At 40.5% G+C, this 25,838-nt stretch overlaps 1 pseudogene; it reads right to left on the reverse strand.

Moving 5' to 3' along the window:
* Window positions 1-16,108: 16,108 nt before the first annotated feature.
* Window positions 16,109-16,652, reverse strand: LOC109675726 (nucleotide triphosphate diphosphatase NUDT15 pseudogene; annotated as a pseudogene).
* Between the last annotated feature and the right edge of the window lie 9,186 nt (window positions 16,653-25,838).

Raw genomic sequence — 25,838 nt, forward strand, 5'->3', positions numbered from 1 at the left:
TGTTACAGATTTTAAAAATCAATTATTAAACCTTTATTTACAACATATCAATAACAAGTTGGATGGACTTTTTTATAGTTCATGTATCCAGGGATGTCTAGTATTGCTAAAATAAGACATGTTCAACATCAATTATGCTCCTATTCTAATTTTTTATAGATGCAAGCAGAGAAAAATTATTCATATAAATAAGTAAATAGCAATGGAAATTTTATTATTTTAATTGAGTAATATCACTCAAGTCTTTGAACTCCTTTGTCTCAAGGAATGCAGGGGACAGACTAGGCTCAGAGCACATCCAAGGCAGAAAGTTTAATAGGAAACCCTTTTCCATAATGCAAGACCACCATGTTTCCCAACGATAGAGGGCCCTTCCATTCACACTCCATTCACACATGTAGTCTACAACATGTTCACTGAAAATATGAACATTAGCTTCTGGAATAAAATAATATGGAGTCCCACCCCCAAAATATATTACTTTAATGTAAAGATAATCAAGAACATTAAAGAAAATAGAATGTTTTAAAACTTTTTATTAGGAGATATTGAAGAAATGAATTGAGAAATATGCCACGTTCAAGGCTTAGAAGATTAATTCTGTCATTTATCCTTCAAATGATCTATAGAGTCAATGCAAACTCAATCAAACCCCAAGAGACATTTTTGTGCAAGCTGAAAACTGATTCCACAATTTAAATGGAAATGCAACTGGATCTGAATATCCAAATTGCTCCTGAAAAAGAACAAGGCAAGGACAAGTGCCCTACCAGATAAAAGGTCAATATAAAGGTATAGAATTAAGGCAGTATAGTTTTGTGCTCCAGATAAAGCGACCAGTGGAATGGAATAGAAAGTCTAGAAATAGGCCTGGACTCAGAATGTAGCAGAGGTGGTATTTAAGACCAGTGAAGACAGATGACTTTTTTAAAATGAACTGTCTGAGACAAATGGATATCTGTGTAACAGGAAAATTTGGTTAACCAGACTCCTATCTTACACCACACCCCAGATCAATTAGAGGTAGGCTAAAGACATGTCAAACAAATTTATGCATCTTTTTTTGCCTCTGAGAAACCAGAGTGGGAAATGTTTGGTGATGCTGGGGCGTTCAGATCTCTTTTGATTCAGACAGTGGATACCAAAGTCAAATAGGACTGTGTTGGTCACATGCAGCTCCAGTCTCTACCTGAACCTCTGTGGGCTCTGTAGCCGGTGGTTAAGGCTGGACAGCAGGCAGACCCAGAGAGACAACCACCTCTGCCACAATGTCAGGGTCACCATACCCAGTCCTGCTTTCTCTGCCTCTACCTCAGCAGGGAAGAATTGGTCCCCCAAAGCCACTTCCATAAGCAAAGCACAGACCATTATCTGATGAGAGAAAGCTGTGTGGAGACACCCTGACTGGATGATTCTGGTTGATACATCTGCGTGGGATCAGATCTGGCTTTCTCCACAACCCAGATTCACCCCAAAAATGCCAACCTTCACAGCCCCAGACATGGCAGAAAGGGGGCAAAGTTAAAGATCACCATGGTCCAAATTCCAAAATGACTTAAACTTACACTCTCAGTGGGTTGGAGTTGCTGTACCTGCTGTGTTCTCGTTTGTCACTTCTCTCTGCCTTGTAATTGAAGTGATAAAGCGAGGAAAGAGATGATGACTCACCTTAGAGTCTAGCTCTCCTGTGAGGAAGGCATCACTGACTGCTGATTGGACTGGGGAACTCTGCCTCTACCTGGCTCTGCTATTCTGTGATAAAGCGAGAGTCAGGACTAGGGGAAGCTAGATGATTCCTTCCTTGGCCCCCAAGGTGGGACTACTGCAAGGTTGTGGAGTACACGTTAGCTCTTCCACTACAAGGGGTTCAGGTGGAATCAGTCCTGTGTCAATCATCTACCCCAGATACTGTCTGTTGACCTTCAGCTCCACTCACACCTTCCCCATTACCACTGGGGCTGGAAGCCTACAAACTACATTTCCCAGACTCCCTTGCCAGCAGGTTTTGCCAATAGGAGGCAGTCATGTCAGATTAGAAGGCAATGAGAAGGTAGAAGTCATTCTGGTTGTAGAGTAGCAGTGGCAGCAGTGATCCATTGTTAGTAGTAAGTATTGACTTGTTTTTCTTTATTTACTTTTTATTTTGGGGGTTGTGATCTTAGTCCCTGGGTGGTAGCAACTTCCTGTTATCTGGTCAACACCCTCTCCCCCTGGAATAGCAGCAGATTCCTTGTGTCTGAGACACATCTAACTTGTTACTTTCCTAACATCTTTGTAACCAATTTCCCCATTAAAGACTTTTCTGCTTGAAATATTTATTATACATGTTTTTGACTAGAAACTGATACACTAGCCTCAGGCAATTTTTTTAACCTCTCTAAACCTCATTTGAAAAACATGAATTCAACCAAATGAATGGTAATTAAGCACCTATTAAGTTCAGAAGGAGAGTACTGCCTGGGATATAGATGTATGTATGACTTGATCTCTGATAAATCCCTGGTTGAAATGATTAGAAAAGGCCACAGATAAGTAATGCAAGTTGAAGAAAGAGAAAGTAAAAAAAAGAAGGTCATATTTTTGAATCCACAGATCTTTTCTGAACAGTCATGGGATAAGGTAACAACGATAATAGCAGAGTCCTAGGGGTCCTAAATAATTATCTCATGAAGAGTCACTGGAAAATGGCAAATGTATATTTTGTTTGTCCAGTCTGAGTCTGCAGAAAAGAAAGGTGGGATAAATGAAATTCAGACAGACCCCAGCAAAGTTGGAAAGACACTGAACTTAAGAACTTGGGATATTGCAGCAAAGCCCCAGGGAGCTCTGTTCTTTTCTTAGGGAATGAAGAGCTGGGTCCCTCCTACTCATGCTGCTCCTTGGGTGGTGCTGGCTGGTTGCAAGTCTGTAAGCTATGCTGAGTTGTCCATCCTCTGGGGATAGCTATCTGGGAATTATGGGAGAAGTTGGAAAGGCCTTTCACTAGAATGTTCTGGGATGCAGTAAGAATGGAGTCTCTGTCCTTTGGTCATGCTATGACCCACCCATCTAGAACAGGTGAATTTTGTTTTCATCCAGGGATTTATCATGTAGGGAGAGGAGGAAAATAGACATAGTGTAAATGTAGGAAGGTTGTCGTGCCCCCATGTTACGAAGAGACCAAAGCGATTAGGTACAGAGCTGAGTCAGAGGGAGGAAGGCTGCAGGCACATCAGAGCTCTCTTCTTTCCAAGGTCTAGGAGGCTGCACTCAACAGAGCAGGGCACTAATCTTCCCCAACCACCTGAAAATTGGCCAGCAAATCCCAGCCTTGGCAAAGTGGGCATTTTCCCTCCAACCCGTGGTCTCTTCCATTTGCCATCAGGAATCTGAACTCTTCCCAGATGAGGTGTTCATATCTTTAACTTTAGGACATTGACCCCAGTTTCAATGTTAACACAACTATTCTCAGCCCCTTACTTCCCAGCATAAATGAAGAGTTTGCAAAGGCAGACTTCGATGGGAATATAAGACAGCAAAACATATGAAGACGTGGGCCCATTTTCTCCAGAGAAGACAGAGACAGCTGCCTTGGGGAAAGTGTGGAGAAAGGAGGTTGGCAATCAAAACCAACTCCATTTTTTTTTTTTTAAATCAAGAATGGCTCTGAGTGGGGTGCCAGTGGCTCACACCTGTAATCCTAGCTACTCAGGAGGCAGAGATCAGGAGGATCATGGTTTGAAGCCAGCCCGGGCAAACAGTTCACAAGACCCTATCTCGAAAAACCCATCATAAAAAAGGGCTGGTGGAGTGGCTCAAGGTGTAGGCCCTGAGTTCAAACCCCAGTACTACAAAAAAAAAAAAAAAAAGACTGGCAGACTGGAGGTGTGGCTCAAGTGGTAACTTTGTAAGCATGAAGGCCTGAATTCAAATCCCAGTCCCACCCAAAAAAAAAATGTCTCTGGCAACTGGTTGTGGTGGACTGATCAATGAACTAAAATGCTACATGCCCTCCAGGAACAGCCCTAGTCAAGGAGGGATGAGGATTTGGCAGATAACGGATAATACCATATGTGCAGAGTCTGTCTTGTTCATTTCCCATCACCAGTGGGATGTGCGGATCTGCTTCCTGTACCCCTAATCCAGGAGTCTCCGTCTTCTGCAGCCTAATGTCTTGTTAGCTTGCAAGAAGAATAAAACCTCAGGCCTTCACACATCTTGAATTCATATCATATAACATTTTATGTATATATATAGAGAGATAGATAGATATCTTTTCTGCAATTTCTCCAGTAAGCATTTATATATATATTTTATATATATATATGACTGGAGTTTGAACTCAGGGCTTTGTGCTTACAAAGCAGGCACTCTACTATCTGAGCCACTCTTCCAGTCCATTTTTCTCCAGTTATTTTGGAGGTGGGATCTCTTGAAGTATCTGCCGGGGCTAGGGGCTAGCCTCTAACTGATCCTCCTGATCTCAGCCTCTCTAGTAGCTAGTATTACAGGCCTATTTTTAATATTTTAAGTGAATGGACGTCTCTGCACAGTTCTTCACAATAACATACTCTTTATTAGCCCCCTCCCCTTCCTGGTTTGCTTCCTCCTTTCCCTACTGGTGTTTTGTTGGATCACCTCCCACAGAAACTACTGGCACGCAAATTCTTGACTCAGGGGTCTTCTTGTTGGATAACACAGCTTAAGACAAGCAATATGTTCCACAAATGTTTACACGCCAGCCTCCATATTCCCAGCCCTAGTGTGGAAGACAGAGCAGAGCAAGTTTTCACTAGACTTGCAGCTTTGGGGGGAAGACCAAGCAGGTAGGAAAAGAGAAAGCCTGATGTTTGATATGTACTCTCTGCTTGCAAGGGAAGTGGTGCTCCCTATAAACCCCACCACTGCCACCCTACCACCTTTGGACACCTTTTCCTTTCTTTCCATTCATCTAATTCCCAGATAACCTATTCATTTAATGACCCTGTGAAATGGTTTTAGATCCCATGGAGAATGGAGTGGAATGATGGATGTAGCATGCAGTATATTTTTCTGAACAACCAATTACGGTAATAAATAGTCATCAAATACTGAATAGGAATCGCACAAAATATTTATTTAAAAAAAAGTATTCTGGTAATTAGTGAAAATAAATAAAAGGCAGGTCCAAATTAAAATCAAAATAGCAGCTAGACAAAAAACTCTGAGGGATGGAGAAGCCAGTGGGGCCTTAAGAATTGCTAGCATGGGATTTAATTCAAAATGCTTTTCTCTCATATGCATAATAAAACACTGCTATTCATATTCAAGTGTCCTGCAAATGAGGGGAGCAACTCAAAGTTTAAATAATGATGCTTTTACAAAGCAGTTGAACAAAAGGACAGTTGGACCTTTTAAAAAATATAAATTAAAATGAGTTATTGTTTTTGGCATGACCTTTGAAATTTTAAAGATCTTTTCCCACCTACTTGGAAAATCCTCTTTTTTCTCCTCAACTTTTGTCTATTCAAACCCTATCCAGCTTCCAAAAAGCCGGCTTAAGTGACCTGTCCCCTAAATCCCTCATGACATTGGTTATTCCTACTACTCGTTTAGGCACTTCATAATAACAGCTGCTATTTAGTAAGCATTGAGTATGTACCAAATCCTCAAACAAATCATCAGAGACAATTATCTCACTAAACACAACACTCCTTAAGGTAGCCAGTAACTTATATTCACTTTAAAAAAAACGAAAGACCTGAGCTGGGCACTGATGGCTGATGCCTATAATCCTAGCTACTCAGGAGGCAGAGATCAGGAGGATCACAGCTCCAAGCCAGCCCCAGGCAAATAGTTCCCGAGACCCTATCTCGAAAATACCCAACACAGAACAGGACTGGTGGAGTGGCTCAAGTGGTAGAGTGCCTGCCTAGTAAACGTGAGGCCCTAAGTTCAAACTCTAGTGCCACCATGAATTTTTTTAAAAAATTACTTTAACTTTTAATTTTGAGATAAAAAATTTAAACAATGAAGGCTCTGAGAGGCTGAGTGACTTGTCCAGGAGCACAGCCACAGAGTTTAGAACCCAGATCTGGGTCCTGTTCTTTCAGGGAGCTCTGTACTGTCCCTGCTCTGCATCCCAGAACATTTTGAATTATTCTGTAATTGGCTAATGTGATCACCCTTCCCCTGGGATTATAAAATTCCTGGGATAGAGATTCTTGAACACATTTGCCTATGATGTCATCATTCTATATTAACATTGTTTTTTAGATAAATAATATGATCCATTTTATCCACTTATAAATTTAGGAGTTGACAGTTATGTTCAACACAATCAATACAGTAGGACTTAAAGGGTTTTTACACGCTGCCTGAAAAGAGAGGACATAGTAGAGGCTTTCATGCTAATGTCAGGACCAAGATAAGGAAGTCATTGTCTCCACTATTTTTAAAAATTGTTCTGGAGGTATTAGCCAATGTAATTATTATGATTAAGTTTTAGTGAATGTAATTAAATAAAAAAGCAAGTAGAGGAAGAATATTGGGAGAGGAAGAGGTAAAATTTATAGTTTTTGTAGTCAATATTATTATATACCAGAAAAAACAAAAGTCAGTGAAAACAACCACAAACAATAAGAAAATTCATTTAAATAACGGGATATCAAATTAGCATGCAGAAATCAAAAGCTTTTCATACAAGACCCTGCTATCATACTGCATGATGAAAAGTAGCAAGTTTTCCACTAAGATCAGGTACAAAACAAGGATGCCTATTCTTTTTCTTTTGGCAGCACTGGGGTTTGAACTCAAGGTCTTGTGCTTGCTAGGCAAGTACTCTTACTGCTTGAGCCACTCCACCAGCCAGGATGCCCATTATTACCACTTCTTTTTTTGGCAGTATTGGGATTTAAACTCAGAGCCTTGAACTTGCTAGGTTGGTGCTCTACCACTTGAGCCACAGCCCCAGTACTTTTTGCTTAAGTTATTTTTCAGATAGGGCCATAGATCATGATCCTACTACTGCTGCCTCCTGAGTAGCTGGGACCACAGGCATGCACCATCACGCCTAGCTTTTTTATGGAGATGGGATCTCACCAACTTTTTGTCTGAGCTGACCTCGAATCTTGAGTAGCTGGGATTATGGGCATGAACCATTATGCTCAACTGTTTTCACCCCCTCCTATTTAACATAGTGCTGGAGCATCCAAACTGGAAATGAAAAAGTTAAATTGTCCTGTCTGCAGATGGCATGACCTTATATATCAAAAACCCTAAAGATTGTACCAATAGGCTGTTAGAATTGCTAAATGAATTCAGTAAAATTACAGGGACGGTCAGCAAACAAAAATCAATAGCATTTCTATGCACTAACAACAAACCAACTGAAAAAGAAGTTGAGAAACAATCCCATTTACACTAGCTGACAAAAAATAAAATACTTAGGGATCAATTGAACCAAGAGGGGAAAGGCCTATATCCTGAAAACCATAAACATCGATGAAACAGATTGAAGAGGACATAAATAAATGGAAAAATATTCCACATTCATGGATTGGAAGAATTAACATTATTAAAATGTCTATATTGCCAAAGTGATCTACAGATTCAGTGCAGCCTCGATCAAAGTTTTAGCTGTACATAATGGCTCATGCCTGTAATCCCAGCTATTCAGGAGGTGGAGATAGGGAGGATCGTGGTTCAAACATACTATAAAGCTCTTATTATTAAATCAGTGTGTTATCAGCACATAGATTGACAAATGGAACAGGATACAAAAGCCAGAAATAGACCTCCCCACATATATATGGAAATACAATGTATGGCTTATCTCAATTATGAAAAAAACCAATTTTTAATAAGTGGCATTGGAACAACTGGATAGCCACATGGGAGAGGCAAAATCTGGTTTATTCCTTATACTAGGATACATTAGAATTCTCAATGTGAAAAATGAAACTACATGGGTGTGGGAAAACATTCTTCACTATGGCTCAGACTCCAGGAGCAACAAGAAAAAGAGATAAATTTGATCATATAAAAATAAAGACTTTTGAAGCTGGGTGTGATGATTCGTGCCTGTAATCCCAGCACTGAGGCAACTGAGACAGAAAGATCGAGAGTTCAAGGCCAGCCTGGGCTATGTAGTGAGACTGTCACAAAACAACAACAGCAACAGCAGAAGTTTTGCATGGCAGAAAACCTCATAAGAAAAGTGAAAAGACAAATGACAAACAGAGAAAAAGATTTACCGTGCACAATCAAGGAGTAAAATTAAAAAGACCAACAACCCAACGGAAAAACAGATAAGAGATATTAACACAGTTCACAGAAAAAGGAGTTTAAAAATGCCCTGAAACATATGAAAAGACATTAAACCTCATTTATAGTTAAGAGAAGTGTCAACCAAAACTATAACAGAAAGCTAGGCACAGTAGTATATGCCTGTAATGCCAGCTACTCAGGAGGCTGAGGCAGGGGGATTGCATGAATTTGAAGCTAGCCTGGGCAATTTAGTGAGACTCTGTCTCAAAAAACAAAACAAAACAAACACCCCCACCCCTACTACATAGAAACAGCATTTCTCACCTGCAAAATTGGCAAAAAATTATTTTTGACAACATAATATGTTGACTGACTGACCTCCCAGAGCACTGGTCCATTTTGAGGGATCAGCATTGGTCTCTGCTGCTGGAAAGTTGGACATTGGGCAGTGCCAGTAATTAGATCACTGAGGTAAAAGGGTCTAGATACAAAGAGCCTCCATCACTGCCACCATGACCACTCTCTTCACAGGCCCTAGGGTGGCTGAGGAAAGAGGTTGGCTGACATCCGTAAGGTAGATCACTCCTTGTACCTATGTGGATACTCTGGTGGGCTAAACTGTGAAAACAAAAGCCCCCATACTTGGTAGCCTCTCCATGGGTTCACCCACATGCCTCCCCCCCAGCAAAGTAGCATGTGTATCTTTGACAACCCGTCTTACTCAAGGTGCTTACTTAGGTACGACAGGTTCATTCTAAGTCGTTGAATCAGAAAGGGCCAGGATGCAACTAAGCCAGAATTAATGCAGCCAGGGAAATGTAGTCGGTAGAAACACACAACTCCCCCGTGAGAAGGATCCAGCTGAAACACCACCAACGCTGAAAATGGGGTCAGTGAAACAACTTACAGCATCTGTCCAATGAACCGTCCCTGCTTATTTTTCAATATGTGTAAAGAACATACTTAAGAGTCCTACCAAAATCTCAAAATTCAGGTATCACAGTTAGAACTACCCATACACAACTTTTAATACTTTCAGTATGATGTCCACTGCTTAGCGTCATGCTTGACATTAAGCATTCATTAAATGATAAATGCTTGCTGGGCACTGGTGGCTCACGCCTGTCATCCTAGCTACTCAGGATACACAAATCAGGAGGATCGAGGTTTGAAGCCAGCCCAGGCAAATAGTTAGCAAGATCCTGTCTTGAAAAAAACCATCCCAAAAAGGGGTTGGTGGCGTGGCTCAAGGGGTAGAGCACTTGTCTTGCAAGTGTGAGGCCCTGAGTTCAAACACCAGTACCACCAAAAAAAAGGTTTTTGAAAACCTACCTAGGAATCTCTCCATGAAATGCAGAGGATGGGTGACTCAAGTGAACCAATCCCTAGTGAGCTGTAGGCCTATACCTAGTTTCAGTGAGGGAGAATGGTACTGTTCACAGGGTAACTTTGAATTTACTCTAATGTATACTTGTAAAGGAAATCATTCACAAATTTCAGTATTTTGACATGCTTCCCAACTGATCTTGACATCTTAGGGTAAGGGAGAAACCCTGACCTAGGCAGAAGTTGTGAGTTCTGGCCTTGAGGGATTTAGGGGAGCATTGTACACAATCAAGTTTCCTTGTGGTTGTCCCCAAAAAGCAGCCCCTGAGACAAAGATGCGGAGGAAAGTAGTTAATTTAGAAGGTGATCCCAGGAAGCATTGAGAGAGTGTCAAGAAGAGCAGAGAAAGGAGGGCTAATGAAGGGTGTGCCAAAGAACCACTTATCCCTTCAGGCAGCAGGGACTCAATTCAGCAGGAGTCCCTCTGGGACACTCAGAATAACAAACTTCAGAACTGCTTGCTGGAGTATTTATCTGCTCTTAGCCCTTATTTGCTGAGATCCTGAGTGTATATTTTATAAAGTATATTTGTCAGGATAGACTGGTCATAGGAGTGAGGTAACAAACAACCTTAAATCTCAGTGACTGTTAATTCAGCAAATGTGTTTCTCAGTCACCCAGGCACATATGCTGTCTGAGGTTTCCCCATCTCTTACCTACACTGTCTGGAGCATGCAGCCTCCTTAGTCCCCCAGCAGAGGAAGACAGATAGGAAAATCACCCCTGGATTTTTCACTACCTCGACCTAGGAAAAACTTCCCCCTCATAGCCCCTTGGCCAAAATGAATTCCAGTGCTCTGCCTATCTACAAGGGGGCTGGGTAAGGTAATGCAGGGCAGAAAACAGAATACCTGGTGAGCATTATGGGCTCATAAGGCTGTTTGTTAAATTAATTATCTAGATAGATGTCAGCAGATTGATTGGGAGATAGGCTCAACTGTGGCATTTGGTACCATTATATCTGATCTGCCAGAATGGTTTTCTTAGAGGTGATTAATTATTTGAGGATAGAATCCACAATACAGGAGAAGTGACAATAATATCACTCATAGCAGTGACTCATGAAGAATAAACATTAAGCTACCAAATATCTAGAATCTTAGCCGAGAAGGCCAAAGCATTGTGTTGCTAAGTTGGGTTCCTTAGGGAGTAAATTCTGAGATGGAGTTTACTGTGTAGGCTGCTTATTCAGACCTGCTTCTGGGACTCACACCTATTGAAGCAAGAAAGGCCGGGCAGAGAGAAAGTGAGCAACAACTCAGGCTGACAGTTTTGGCCAACCTCAAGGGGAGCTTCAGAGCTAAATTGTCTCCTTGTGAACTGAGGTGGCCAGACCTTCGCACCGATGCATCTCTTAGTCATTGGCTGTGCGCTGTCCTGGAAGCTGGGCAACAGCCCTTCATTGAAGAGGCATACAGACAGCACACCACAATGCCCAGCACACGGTGTAAAATCCGTCTCGTGTCTTTAGACTAGACATTGTCTGCAAACGTCTCAACATTGGCTACTACTGCTCTCTCAACAAGCACAAGCATTATTGACTTTTAGGAGCATTTGCTATTATTTGCTTTCTTGCTTTTCTTAAGTAGATAATTAAGAGTTTCTTACACTTCTATGGCTACTTATCACCTCCATTTTCTTTTCTGAGACAGGGTCTTCCTATGTAGCCCAGGCTGGTCTGGAACTCATGATCCTCCTGCCTCCACTTCCTAAGTGCTAGGATTATAGACCCGTGCCACCACTCCTGGTGATGCCCATTTTTAAAAATGTTTATTTTAGCAAATGGAAATCCATACGTAATGGCTCCTGCAGTAGCATATTCTAAAAAAAGGCCTAATCAGAGACTTTTAAGTGGGTGTTAAGAGACCCGCCCCCCCACTCCCGGGATTGATTTCTATCAGTTGTTTTATTTAAAACCAGAGCAGAGCTATGGAAAAAGCCTTTGAACAATGTCAGTAATTGATTGAGTTCAGACATAGACCAAGATTTCTGAAGGAGAAGTACCAAAAACAAACATTAAGAAGTAACTGCGAGTTCTCTTTGAAGGTAATGACTCCAAAGGAAGAAAAAGTTTGTGTACCTGGAGAGGATAGTTGGTACAGGTACAGTATGGTGGCTGTCACTCAGAGCCCTCCATGCCCAGGTACATTAAATGTTTTACCACGGGGAGGAAGACTGTTCTTCTATAAAGCCAAAAGGGTTGACCACCTTGGAGAGAGGGGATCTCTCCCTGGTATGGGCCTCCTCTAAAAGCCCCTAACACAGAGATCACCCTACATTCCTTTCATTGATGCCTTATCTTTGCAAAGCTGAGGTCTTAGGAGTTGCTGTGAGAAAAGAAATACCATGTGAGAATAAATGTGGAACAGAAAATGAATGTGGTGCTATCCAGTCAGATTTCACGGTTGGAGAGACTGCATTACCTCAGATATAAACATTCCATGAACAGGGAACTGTGGTTTTGTAAGAATGAAATTAAAATATTGCTTTTGGTTTCAGTTTATGTGTATTAGTTTTTCAAATGGCTTGTAAGCAGTTAGGATACAAATACCTATTAAGCTATTCGGATTTAACTACTTAGTAAATAAAACTGTTAGGCACTTATTTTGGCCTGGGGACATCATGAAAAAAATTACTGAGAGGCCTAGGGTTGGTTCTCCAAATTCTGTGAACCAAGAAAATTTGGGAAATTGAAGCAGTTTTTGACCCCCAGCTGGTATTACTGACTCATGCAGGGACAGGGACTAATGAGGAAGAGGAGGTTGATGAGAGTGCGTGGCCTAGATTCGAACTTTTTCAGGAAATTTTTGGGTCATCTTTTCTAGGACCCAGTGAGACAGAAGGCGTCATCTGACCTTTTGTTGCTTTCTGTAAGGCAAAGGCAACAGTGTAAGATCCAAAAAGAAGCCTTAACAGATTAGACAAACTATACAGATTAGGGTGAGGTGGCGCTGTCATTCCCATCCTGAAAAACAAAGACAGGTTTGCAATTGTTATTATTTTTTCCGACTAAAACATGTGGGTATCACCAAAGAAAGATACAGCGGCATTTGGTACATCTTGCTTAAAAACAGTGATCACAAGTATAATAAAAATCTTTCTTTTTCACAAAAAGGAAAAGCCACTCCTTGGAAGGTAAGAAAGTCAGGTTTCTATGTAGGATTTTCAAAACACCTTCCACGACACTTTTGTATATCTAAAATTGGATATAAAATATAGAGTAAGATTTTCATGCCAGCACCTCTTTCCCTTGCCAAAGATCAGTTGATGACCCCCCCCACCTTCTTTCTAGTAAATCAAACTTGTTCAGCTACCTCTTTCTTGTCTCTTCTACTCATTAGTGAAGCCCTGAAATTAAATTCTTATTGAGCAGATGAAGTGGATTAGGAAATGGATAATTACACACTTGTAGTTCCAGCACTCAGTAGGCTGAAAGGCAGGAGGATTGTGAGTTCAAGGCCATCCTGGGCAAGATAGTGAGTTCCAGGCCAGACTGAGTTTCAGAGGGAGGCCCAGCCTAAAAAAACCAAAACCAAAACCAAAACAAAAGCGGGAACAAAAAAAGAGAAGAAAAGAAAAGGGGAAAGGTCATGTAATGGGAGAAAATATAGTCTTTTGAACAAGTGGTGCTGAAACAACTGGACATCCACGTGCAAAAAAGTGAATCTAAGCAGACTTTGCATGCTGCACAAAAACTAACAGGAAATGGATCACAGGCTGTAATGTAAAGTGCAAAAGTATAAAACTCCTGGAATATATAACACAGGAGAAAATATAGATGAGCTTGGGTTTGGCGATGACTTTTCAGAGAGGATGCCAAAGGCACAATCCATAAAAGAAAGAATTGATAAGCTCTTTCTGATAAGCTAGACTTCGTTAAAATTAAAATTTTTTGTTCTACAAAAGACAGTGTCAAGGGAATGAAAGCCACGAACTGTGAGAAAACATTTGCAAAAGACATCCCTGATAAAAGGACTTTTATCTAAAATATACAAAGAACTGGGCTCAGCCTTTCTGAGATCCCTCCCATATGGGGGCTTTTCTTCTTTTTTCCTCTCTGCTTAATAAACTTCTGCTCTTTCACTCAAAAGCAAACAAACAAAAGCTAATAAAATATACAAAGAACTTAGAAAATTCAACAATAAGAAAACAAATAACTGGATTTTAAAAGGGCCAAAGACCTTAAGAGACTTGTTATCCATATGGCAAATATGCATATGCATCATATGTTATGGGGAAAAGCAAATTAAAACAATGAGATGCCTCTGCACACCTATTGGAATGCCCAAAATTCAGAACGCTGACATCACCAAACGCTGGTAAGGATGTGGAGCAACAGGAACTCCCACTCATGGCTGTTGGGAATGCAAAATGGTTTAGCTATTTTAGAAGACAGTTTAGTGTTGTTTTACAAAACTAAAAATTTTTCGGCAGTGCTGGGATTTGAACTCAGAACCTCACACTTGCTAGGCAGGTACTCTACCACTTGAACCACTCTACCAATCCAAAACTAAATATTTTCTTACCATACTATTCCATAATCAAGCTTCTTGCTATCTAACCAAAGGAGCTGAAAATGTATGTCCACACAAAAACCCACACAGATGTTTATTGTACCTTTATTCATAGTTGCCCAACTTGGAAGCAACTAAGGTGTCCTCCAGGTGGTAAATGGATAAACTACAGAATATCCAAACAATGAAATATTATGTGGCTCTAAAAAGAAATGAGCTTTCAAAGCATGAAAAGACATTGAGAAAACTTAAATGCATATTATTAAGTGAAAGAAGCTAATCTGAGAAGGGTATATACTATATGATTCCAACTATATGACATTTTGGAAAAGTCAAAACTATAGTCAGTAAAAAAAAAAAAAAAATAGTGGTTGCCAGGAGTTAGAGGAGAAAGGGGAACTGAAGGATTTTTAGGGCAGTGAAACAACTCCATATGATACTATAATGGTAACTATGTCACTATACATTTGCAAACACCCACAGAATGTATAATACCAAAAAGGAACCCTAGTGGAAACTGTGTTTTTTAGGTGATAATGATGTATCAATGTCTGTTCACCAATTGTAACAAATATACCACTCTGGTGAGGTATATTGGTAATAACAGAGGTTGTACATGTGTAGGGGCAGGAGATATCTGGGAAATCTCTGTACCTTCCTCTAAATTTTACTCTGATTTAAAACTGCTCTAAAAATAAAGTCTATTATAAAAAAGAGCAGGTGACACTAGAAGAAAAAAAATGAGAAAATTTAAAGTAATAAAGGAGGCAGAAAAAAAGTAAAAGCTAATTCTAAACAAGTTTTAGAGAGGGGATGGATGGCTTTGGATGGATGAGAACAGGGAAGATTTGGGATAGACTATTTTTGACATATATATGTGAAATGTTTAGGTTGTGAATGGGAAGAAAAGGAGAAATGTGGACAAAAAGATTTTTAAAGCTTTCCCCATGCAATATGAATAGACCTTCCATTCGAAGTCTTCAAAATATTTTATTTTTTATCTCGGTGAAAAATTAATTTTTTATTAACCAAGTAACAAAAATCTAACACATTAACATAAATAACGTTTTTGAAAAGTGGCTTTTTCTAAAACAAAAAAATTAATGGTGAGAAAGGTGTCATGTTTTACATTTTTGCAACTTTAATGTCTGACTTAACATAAGAAAGCTGGCTTCTCATACCTACTTTTGCACTCAGTTTGTTACAATATCACACATCAGATAGCCTCTGGGAAACTCCTCTGTACACTCATGAAAGAATGAGAGTGGAGAAGTTCAATGATGTCTTAGAATTACAAAATGGCTTTGGCCTTGAACACCTGAAATTCTCTGGGGGATCTCCTAGACCACTGAGCACTAGTGCCACACAGTGTGATCTCATTAGTGTAGAAGGACCCTGCACCTCAGGCACAGAAAGTGAGAAATTCAAACGGCCTGGCTTGTTAATGGTGGGATGCAGAGCTTAAGAGGGTTTGTCTCACTGCTTTTAATTTAGGTTCTCAGTCAGAAATCTGGAAATAGACCTACTAGCCTGTCCTGTTCTCTCTAGTTACACAAATTGTGACTCCCCCCCCCAAAAAAAAATTCTTTTTAAGTAAAAGTGCAAAGGAAAATCAACAAACATGATAAGTTCTACAATGGGCATACTGTTTAATTTGAATTATGGTCTCTATTTGAGCTATAATACCAAGGCAAATTTTACCGCACCCTACTCCATGCAAGCAGATAATGGTAAGTCACACAGTAAATGTCATAGATGAAAACATCAAGCAGATTAAGCACAATGTCCTTATTCATCACATTCTGTGTCTGAAATACAGTTCCGTGACATATTCCAGAAAGATTTTGTTCCAGGGTGCCGGTTATATTATTGAGACTACAAATGAACTGGCAATCTTATGGAACTTTTTAGATAAAACAGAGTTGTTTTGAAATATAGATACTTTTCATTCCCTAACTAGACCTTAATTTGGTCTTTCTTTCTTTCTTTCTTTTTTTTTTTTAAATGCAAGAATCTGCTTGGGCACCTAGAGATGATTTCCTTTGTACCCTTCCAGATGGTTCAGCTCCTCTTTAAATGGATCATAGCCTTGCTCCTTTAAACAACAGGGTCCCCAGAAAAGCTGGTCTAGAGGAGGAAATTCTTCCCAAAGAACCCACTCCCAACTTTCATTTTTTTTAGGTTCTACATTTTTTGGTTCTGGATCACGAGTCACATCTACTTCTCCTTTCATTAATATAGTGACATAATGGTAATTCTTTTCTCAACAAATGAATTCACCACTGAGGCAAAGCAGACGTTTTTCAAGCGAAGAGCTGCTTCTTCCCAGGTCTCACGGAACTCCAAATGGCCCCCAGGAAGCTGGAAACTGCCTGCTCCAATCGACCCTTTCCTCTTCCCTAGCAGGACACACCGAGGGTGCCTGCAGCTGGTCACCACCACTCCGACCCCGACTCCGGGCCTGCGTCCCCACAGCTCCGCGCTGGCCCTCATCTCTTCAAAATATTTTAATAGGGCTGGGGTATAGCTCAGTGATAGAGTACATGCTTAGCCTGTTTGAGGCCCCAGCACCAGAATAAATATGTAAATAAATAAAATATGTAAATACATAAAATATGTAAATACATAAATATGTAAATATTATTTTATCAAAATTTAAATCATGCTTGAATGTCAAATTGACAGTTCCTCGAAAATAGCACTAAGACTGGGCCATTGTATAGCTCAGCTATATGTGGGTTACATATTCTTTATTTTTAAATGATTATGAAGAGCCATATTTTGCTTAGTTCTGGGGGGAGTGGACAGTACAGCATAGCTGTTAATAGTCCACACCACACAGCTTCTCTGAGAATTAAGGAATCCCTTTGTTTATAAACCTGTGCTTTATATCAGTACTCAGTCAGACGATGGTCTCAACTACATCCAGCACTTTGTCATTCCTTCTTTCTTCATTCATCTTTTCTCCCTTTCTTCCCAAATAAAATCTGAAAATAGTTGTAAATGCAAATGAAGTTGAGTTCCTAAGCAGAAAAATTTACTATAAATAAATTGGAACTTGAAATCTATGTTAAATGATGCAAATTCCCTTCTAGATTATATGTGGAAAATATATGTTGCCATGCCGATGAAAGTTGGTTCGATATGGCTCTGTGAATGTCAAACTTGACATTACCAGGTGTCATGCACTTAGGTCATCTTACACGAAAAACCATTGCTGGAATTATTACCCACCTTCTGACATTATTCTTGCATGTTTTATATTCTTGTCTAATTCAGTTTTATGTGGTCCATCTGAAATGATGGGCTTTGATGGTAGTATTTCTTTTCTGTTTAAAATTTCTGTGCATAAGCCTAGGCAAAAAATTAGCACATGAGCCACCAACTCCTGGCAATAATACACTTTTGAACAACCAGTGGGTCATTAAAGAAATTGGGGCAAATATTATAATTCCTAGAGTTAAATGAAAATGAAAAATAACTTACCAGAATCTATGGGATACAGTGAAGGCAGTGCTAAGGGGAAAGTTTATAGCTATGAGTACCAAATTAAAAAAATCAGATAGGCCGGGCACAATGGCTCACACCTGTAATCCTAGTACTTTGGGAGGCTGAGATTGGGAGGATTGTGGCTCAAGGTCAGCCATGGAAAAAAATTAGTAAGACACCATCTCAACCAACAAGCTGGGAGTGGTGGACACACCTGTGATCCCAGCTACTAGGGAGATGTAAATAGGTGGATCACAGTCTGTGGCCAGCATAGGCAAAAAGTTTGCAAGACCCCATCTCAACCAACAAGTTGGGCATGGTTGTGCACCCTTCCATCCCAGCTACATGAAAAGTGTAAATAGGAGGATCTTGGTCCAGGCTAGCCAGAGTATTAATGCAAAATTCTATTCCAAAAATACCTAAAGCAAAAAGGAGGTTGGGGACATGGCTCAAGAGGTAGAGACCCTGCACAAGGCCCTGAGTTCAAACCCCAATTCCATCAAAAGAAAAAAAATCGGAGAGAACTCAAGTAAATAACTCAACAATGTACCTCAAATTCTTAGAAAAACAAGAGCAAGAACAAGTCAAACCCAAAATTAGTAGAAAGAAAGAAGTAATAAAGATCAGAGCTAATAAAGGAAATTAAAAGAAAAAAAAAGATCAGAGCTAAAATGAATGAAATAGAGGCTAAAAGAAAAGGACCAATGAGTCAGAGGGGGTTCTTTGAGAAGATAAACAAGATTGATAATCCCTTAAATAAACTAACCAAAAGAGAGAAGAGGGTTGAGGATGTAGCTCAGTGGTAGAGTGACTGTCTAGCAAACATGATGCCCTGAATTCAATCCCCAACACAAGAGAGAGAGAGAGAGAGAGAGAGAGAGAGAAAAGACCTAAATTAATAAAATTAGAGATGAAAAGGGGGGCATTACAACAGATGCTACTGAAATCCAGAGGGTCATTGGGGAATGTTTTGAAAACTGAAGTTGGAAAATCTAGAAGTGGGTAAGTTCCTGATCACATGATCTACCAAAATTGAAAGAAGAGGATATAAAAAGCTAAACAGATCAATAATGAGCAATAAGACAGAAGTTGTAATAAAAAGTCTGCCAACGAAGAAAAGCCCAGGACTGGCTGGATTTACGGTTGGGTTCTGCCAGACTTTTCAAAAAGAACTAACATCAGTGCTCTCAAACTAGTCCATAACATAGAAAAGGCATATCAATCTCATTTTCTGAGCAAGGAAATAACAGCTTAGGGTCCTCAAGCAACATGACTAGGACGCTGGGGACTGAACTCAACCCTGGCTGCTTCTGAGGCTCCTGTCCTTAGCCATTTCACTGTGAGTTACCTCTCGCACTCAGCCACCTGTTTAGAGCGTAAAAGATCACTTATGTAAAGGAATGTGGAGGCATCACTTCTTCGTCACTTGAACATGTTCAGTGGGCCTTCCAGTCACACACTCAAATTCGGTTGAAAGGACTCACCAAACAATGCACCGAGAAGAGACCCCTGCCATCAGGGGACCTGAACAAGGTCCTGCTGTGAGCAGAGCTATGAGATTGTCTGAGGTGGCACCTGTGCCTGGCACACAGAATGTCCCACGGTGGCTTCTCCCAGACAAGCTGCCAATGCTACTGCTTTGGCCACCATGCAGTATGCAGAGCACTGAAATGTCAAGCTTTGCAAAAGAGACGCGGTTTGTTCACAAGGTGGCCAGCTGTGAGAGATGGGAGACTAAGTCTCAAATCTGCCTCCCCAAGACTAGGGCTTTGGGATGTTTATGGGCTGAGATGCAAAGGTGATTGGAGGTTAGCAAAAGCAGGTTAAGTCTAGAGGAGTTATTCAGACTTTCCCTAGTTTTCACAGACGCCCTGTAATGGGAGCGCGTGGGAACATCTGGTCTCAAATTTCCATACAGTGTGGATACATATATAGTCAGAGTCTGTCTGAGGTCAGCCTCCCTGGCAGCAGAGCCTTGGAGTGGGATTCGAGGCCAATGATTTACTGAGAGAGCAGATTCAGGAAAAGCCTGTGAGGGAGGGAATGAAGTAGGCAGGGAAGGGGAAAGGCATAACTCCTTGAGCAAATGTTCAGTCTCCAGAAAAGTATAGACTTGGTGACCCACAGAGGAAAGGTTCAGAGTATAAGCTTCACTCCAGAGTTGTACTCCTTTGGGGCAAAGAAGGTGACTCTTTGTGCACCCCCTCCATCAGTCATTGGTTGTGGGCCAACAGAGAGGGAGGGGACCAGAGGAGGTGGCTTCAGTCAACAGAGGGCTGTTTTCTAGAGAAAGAGGCAGCTGAGAGCTCTTAGCAGCCAACCCAACAGAAGCTGAGGGATGGGCGAGGCGGATCTGGTTAGAGTATCAAACAGTAACTGCTACAAGGTCTCAATAGGCAAAAATGCCACCCTCCAACTAGAATGCATTTGCAGAGACTATTTGCAAAGGCATGCTGGGAAGGGGTATACAGGGATGACTGAGTTGTAAGAGTAAATTTTTCGGCCTGAGGGAACAAAGGGAGGGAGTCTTTACCAGAACCTAAAAGCGGAAAGTTAAGTAGAGGTGGCTGTGTTGAGAGGAGCTATGTCTTTTGGTCAAGGGACACAACCAGCCAGTGGCAATTTGTAAGGGAAAAAGCCAAGAGAGTAAAAATTCTCACTTCATACTCTGTTCCTTTCCCCTGTGTTAGCTTCACCCTCTGCATAGAAGAGCCCCAAACAGAGTTAGAAATGTAATAGCTTATTGGAGGAAATTTCTGGAAGGATAAAAAGGGAGGGAGCAGGAGGAGGCAGTAGGGCCTGCAGACCAGAATGCAGGTCTGACCCATGTGGAAGGAGAAGGGAAGGAAGGAGGGGTGGGTAGGGAGAGACTCACTCAGCAGCATGTGCTGAGAAAGTCTTGGCCAGCAGAGAGGCCCTGTGTCAGGCAGGAGTGGCCCAGTTCTAGTGGTTCCCCCCACCCCCACTCCACCACACTTGGTAGAACAGCCTGGGGACAGTGTGGCCTCCGCAGAAACGCTGCAGTCAATCCCAAAGGTGCAGCACAGGGAGGCTGTCAGCCAACAGCTCTGCTTGCATCAGGTTCTCTCTGCAAGAGATTTCAGAACAGTGCTCTCCCATGGGTGCTGTGCTGTCACTTGCCAGAGCCAGGGAGCCTGTTGATGTAATTTGATGTAGTTCATACGAGTCATCTCCTGAGGCAGAAAATAGGGTGGGGGAGGGTGGAACGAGGGTCTGGAGAAGTAAATCTGGCACAGATTTACTAAGAGAATTTCTAGAAAGCTCGTATTATAAGTCATTTTAAACTGCATCTGGAATTATACCTGAGTTGCTTATATTTTATTCATTTCCATTTTGAAATTACTCTCAAGATTGAACAATTTACATTTGTAAAAATGTGAAATCCTGGGACCCAGTGCCTAGTCAACCCTGGAATTTACACCAAGAAAATATAAAAAGAAGTTATATGTTTCAATCAGTATTAACTAAACTAATAAAAAGCAGAAAATGGTATCAGAAGAAATGGATGTACACGAAGGAAACTCGCTGGAAATAGTATGTAAATGTCTTTGTCTGTTTGGGCTGCTATAACAAAATACCATAAACTAGATAACTTATTGTTATGCTTTGAATATGAAATGTCCCCCTCAGGCTCATGTATTGGGGGCCTTGGTGGCTGATGGGCTCTTTGAAGTGGTTGGACCCTGAGGGCTGTGACTTCATGAATGGATTAACCCCTTGATGGATTCCTAACATGATGGCATTATTGGGAGATGGAGAAAAGTAGTCCTTGAGTCTTAATTGGAGAAACTAGGTCACTGCAGGCATGCCCTAGAAAGCTGTATGTTGTCCCCCGCCCCTTCCTCTCTCTGCTTCCTGTCTGCCATGAGGTGAGCTGGTTTGCCTGGCACACGCTCCCGCCATGATAGTTCTGCCTTGCCTCAGCCCACAGCAATGGAACCAGCCAACCATGGACTGAAACCTCTGAAACTGTGAGCCAAAACAAATCTTTGCTCCTTTAAAGTGTTTCTGTAGGGCAGTTGTCACAGTGATGAACAGTCTAATGAACACACTTAAAAACAACGGAAATTTATTTCTCACGGTCACGAAGGCTGGAAAAGCCAAGACCAAGGCACCAGCAGGTTTGGTGTCTGGTGAAGTACTGCTTCCTCTTAAATTGCTGTCTTCTTGATGTAACCTCACAAAGCAGAGGGCAGAAAGGAGTGTCCAGGACCTCTGTAAGAGGGCACTAATCCCATTCAGGAGGTCTCTGCCCTCATAACCTACTCACCTCCTAATACCATCACAGTGAGGGCTAGGATTTCAACAAATGAATGTTAGGGGGAAACAAAAATTCAGACTATAGCAGTAAATATCTAATAATTTTTAGGATTCTTTAAAAGACATTTTTGCCTGATGCCAGTGACTCAACATCTGTAATTGTAGTTCCTCAGGGGGCAGCAATCAGGGGAATGGAGGTTCCAAGCCAGTCTGAGGCAAATAGTTTGTGAGACCCTATCTAGAAAAAACTAATACAAAACAAGGCTGGCAAAGTGACTCAAGTGGTAGAGAGCCTGCCTAGCATGTGTGAGGGCCTGAGTTCAAGCCCCAGTACCACCAAAAAAAAAAAAAAAAAAAAAAAGGCATTTGACTGTGTAAACAGAAATAATTAACAATTCAATGTGGGATTTACAGTATGTATAGTTGGATGCAGCAGCGCAAAAGCCAGGAAGGGAAGAAATGAAAGCATACTATTGTAAGGTTCTTAAGCTACACATGAAGTGGTATGATGTTACTAGAATACTGACTGTGACAAGTTAAAGATATATACTATTAACCTAAAAGCAACCACTAAAATAACAAGATAATTACAGCTAATATGGAAAAAAGGAGATAAAATGAAATCATAAAACACTCTGTTTGTTCTGACTTTGGCCAGGTTGGTTCCTGTGTCACTTTGACATGCCTTCTTCTGCAATTTATTTATCTTTTGGAACACTACTTTACTTTCTAATACTATAAAAGGCTCTGTGCCCTGTCCTAAAGTTGGTTGGTACCTTTTATTGGAGGATATTATTTAGAAACAAGGCCTGGTTTCCAAGAGGGCTTCCTGCTATTGAGTTATTGCTTCTCAGTCCTCTCAGTAGATAGAGCTAGGGAAAAAAAAAAAATATATATATATATATATATATATATATATATATATTGACCTGCATATACCACTGTATTACTTAGTTTTTTGTTGCTGTGACAAAATACCTGAGAAAAACAACCTAAAGGAGGAAAGATTGATTTGGGTCAGCCAGTTGGCTGGCTCCATGGCTTTCAGCCTATGGCAAGACAGAACTATCATGGTGGAGGGGCATGGCAAAGGAAAGCTGCTCACCTCACGGCATCCAGAAGGCAAGGATGGGGGGCAGGGATAAGATATATCTTTCAAAATCATGTCCCTAGTGACTGACTGCCTCCAGCTAAGCCCCATCTCCTAATAGCCCACTCAGCTATGAATTCATCAATGGTTAGCACCTTCATGACACAATCAGCTTTCAATAGTGCCAAACTATTTTATTGGGGAATAAAGCTAGACCAGACCCTAACATACATATATCTATAAACCATTTCTTCCCCTAGTCATCTATGTGTACGTAAAGCTAAACATAGTTCATATTGAGGCTAGGCCTCTGACTCTAGCCCTGTATCACACGGCTCATTCTGGCCTTTATTTCTTGTTTATCTGTAACTTTCCTTTCTGACAGAAAGAAACCTGGATACACTACTCACCATACTGTTACATATTTGTTTAGCCTGAATATGTATAGAGTGATTTGAAAAGATATGCCCACACAAAATCCTATATGCAAATGTATATAGCAGTTTTAATCATCATAGTTAACAACTAGAAGCAACGAAGACGTTTTTCATTAGATGACTGGGTAAACAAACCCTGAGTATATTAGGGAATGGGGGACAGGAATTGTTGGCTGCAAAAGGGAGGCACTTCAAAGAGTTGAAGGAGTTTTTCTGTACCGGGGTGATGGACACATGACTATGCATTTGAACTTTACAGAACACACACAACTGTATATCACAAAGAGTAAACTTTAATGTATGCAACTAAAAAAAAAAAAAGACCTGATCTAAATAACCATGGAAAATAAGGTTTTAATTTGGAGGCTACTTAAAAAGCTGGACATCGATCTACCATTTGATCCAGCAATACCACTCTTGGGGATATACCCAAAAGACTGTTACTCCAGAGGCACCTGCACATCCATGTTTATTGTGGCACTATTCACAATGGCCAAGTTATGGAAACAGCCAAGATGCCCCACCACTGATGAATGGATTAAGAAAATGTGGTATCTATACACAATGGAATTTTATGCAGCCATGAAGAAGAACGAAATGTTATCATTCGCTGGTAAATGGATGGAATTGGAGAACATCATTCTGAGTGAGGTTAGCCTGGCTCAAAAAACCAAAAATCGTATGTTCTCCCTCATATGTGGACACTAGATCAAGGGCAAACACAACAAGGGGATTGGACTATGAGCACATGATAAAAGTGAGAGCACACAAGGGAGGGGTGAGGATAGGTAAGACACCTAAAAAACTAGCTAGCATTTGTTGCCCTTAATGCAGAGAAACTAAAGCAGATACCTTAAAGCAACTGAGGCCAATAGGAAAAGGGGAACAGGAACTAGAGAAAAGGTTAGATCAAGAAGAATTAACCTAGAAGGTAACACCCACGCACAGGAAATCAATGTGAGTCAATGCCCTGTATAGCTATCCTTATCTCAACCAGCAAAAACCCTTGTTCCTTCCTATTATTGCTTATACTCTCTCTACAACAAAATTAGAAATAAGGGCAAAATAGTTTCTGCTGGGTATTGAGCGGGGGCGGGGGAGAGGGAGGGGGCGGAGTGGGTGGTAAGGGAGGGGGTGGGGGCAGGGGGGAGAAATGAACCAAGCCTTGTATGCACATATGAATAATAAAAGAAAAATGAAAAAAAAAAAAGAAAATAAGGTTTTGACTAGAGCTATGAGGATGTAGACAAAGGAAATGGTATATAGTCTTGGTACTTCAGTTGGTGAATTTGTCTCTCATAAGGGTATGGATTAAAATGTACTTTATATATTTTAACAAGGTTAAAAGTAAAAGAATGGAAAAAGATATGCCATACTGATACTAGTCAAAAGAAAGTTTGAACAGCTAGATTAATGTCAAAATTGACTTCAGAGCAGAGAGGACTACCAGTGCTAACGGAGGTCATTTCATACTGATAAGGGAATCAATTAATCAGGACATAATCCAAAACATTTATACACCTAGTACCCCCAACAATTGAACTTCAAAATATATATAGCAGGATGTCTGAGAACTGCAAGGAGGAATACACAGATAAACAAATCCAATTGACTTCAATACCTCTCTTTAATCAATAGATGAAGTAAAGTCGTAAACTTTTTACAGAAATCAGTGAAGCTATAAAAGACTTGAACAGCACAATCACCTTTAACCTAGTTGACAATTACAGAACACTCTGTGAACAACAGCAGAATATACAGCTTTTCAAATGCACACAAAACATTTTCCATGGCGCGTCATATCATAAGCCATAAAATAAATCTCAATAAATTTAAAAGACTCTAAGTCTTCTATAATACGCTTTCTATGCACAATGGAATTAAATTAAAAATGACAGAAACATATCTGTAAAATCCATAAACATTTGAAAACTAAACAACACATCTAAATAACTCTTGGGCTAAAGAGAATAAAAACAAAAGGGAAATTAGAAAGTATTTCGAGTTGAATGAAAATGAAAACACAGCATAGTAAAATATGCAGGATGTCACTAAAGCAGCACTCAGGGAAATTGTGTGTAAACACTTATATTGGAATAGAAGAATGGTCTCAACTCAATTACCTCAGCTTCCAACTTGAGAAAGAAAAAGAAGAGCAAATTACCCAAAGTAAGCAGAGGAAAGAAAATAATAAAGACCAAAACAGAAACCAATGAAATAGACCACAGAAAAACAAAATAAGTGAAGCCCAGAGCCACACTTGGAGACAATAAAATTGATTAGTCTTTAAATTGATAGGGGAGAAAAAAGAGAAAAATCATAAATTACCAGTATCAGGACTGCAAGAAGTAAGATCACTACAGTTCTAGAGACAGAGACATTAAAAGGATAATAAGGAAATATTAAGAATAAATT

The sequence above is a fragment of the Castor canadensis genome, chromosome X (genome assembly GCF_047511655.1).
Source record: "Castor canadensis chromosome X, mCasCan1.hap1v2, whole genome shotgun sequence".
NCBI lineage: Eukaryota > Metazoa > Chordata > Mammalia > Rodentia > Castoridae > Castor > Castor canadensis.